The sequence below is a fragment of the Stegastes partitus genome, unplaced genomic scaffold (genome assembly GCF_000690725.1).
Source record: "Stegastes partitus isolate 25-593 unplaced genomic scaffold, Stegastes_partitus-1.0.2 Scaffold9, whole genome shotgun sequence".
Lineage (NCBI taxonomy): Eukaryota > Metazoa > Chordata > Actinopteri > Pomacentridae > Stegastes > Stegastes partitus.
The window spans coordinates 1277817-1279107 of record NW_007577740.1 but is presented as its reverse complement, the minus strand read 5'-3'; positions in this window follow the sequence as shown (position 1 = coordinate 1279107).

The window sequence follows — 1291 nt, the reverse complement described above, 5'->3', positions numbered from 1 at the left end:
ATTTGGTTTGGCATCCTGTGGTTTGCACTGTGGCCTCACAGTTAAAAGGCTTCCAGTCTCCTGGTTGGCTGGATCATCTCTGTGGGGAGTTTGAATGTTCTCCCTGTAACAGAGTGACGTACCTGGTCCAGTGTGTTCGCTCCCGGTTAGCTGGGATTGACCCCACAGGATTAAGTAGGTACAGCAAATGGATGGATGACTGCATCCACATATCATCTGTATCAATGCACTGATTAATAATGAAAATTAGTTGCTTACTCACCGACATGTAAAATTAATTTATTTTGTATAAGTACTATCTACATTTTTCAAAATTTCTGTTTTCATATCAACACAGTGTTTTTGTTTACGGGTTAATTCCTTTTTGTTCTCTCTTTGAATCTGCGTATATCAAATGGAAAACTTCAGAGGGCCTTATTTCATTTATATTTACTCAATACCAAACCTAGATACCGCTTGTAACCTGTTGCCCTAATTTTTGAGTAAATAGGTTACATCTTTTCCTACAGTGCACTCAGTACTTTTTTTTTTTTGCCTGAATATCATGCAGCAAAATTCAAACCAGAATAGGGAATCCAAAGTTGCCTTTGGCTCTATGAGCAAGTAGTCAGCGACCATGGGAAGGAACCAAAAAAAACTCCAAAACAAAACAAAACAAAAACCTTCAATGGAGTCCTCCTGACAGAACTGGTGTAACTGAGTCAGGGTTGTTGGCTTCATTGCTCCACACACCTTTTGAGCTCTGCCCACAAATGTTCTACAGGATTGAGTTCAGGGCTTTGTGATGGCCACTCCAAAACATTGACTTTGTTGTCCTGAAGCCTCTTTGTAACTAATCTGGTGGTATGCTGAGGGTCATTGTCCATTTGGAAGAGCCATTTGCACCCAAGCTTTAACTTCCTGGCTGATGTCTTCAGATGTTGCTTCAATATTTCCACATAATGTTCTTTCCTCATGATTCCATCTATTTTGTGAAGTGCACCAGCCCCTCCTGCAGTAAAACACTCTCACAACATGATGCTGCCACCCCCGTACTTCACTGTTGGGATGGTCTTCTCAGGTTTGCAAGCTTCCCCCTTTTTCCTCCAAATGTAATGATGGTCATTACGGCCAAACACTTCAATTTAATTTCATCAGACCACAGGACATGTCTCCAGAAATTAAGGTCTTTGTCCCTGTGTGCATTTGCAAACTGTAATATGGCTTTTTGTTTATGTTGCTTTTGGAGTAATGTCTGCTTCCTCTCTGAGTAGCCTTTCAGCCCATGTCGGTACAGGACTGGTTTCACTGT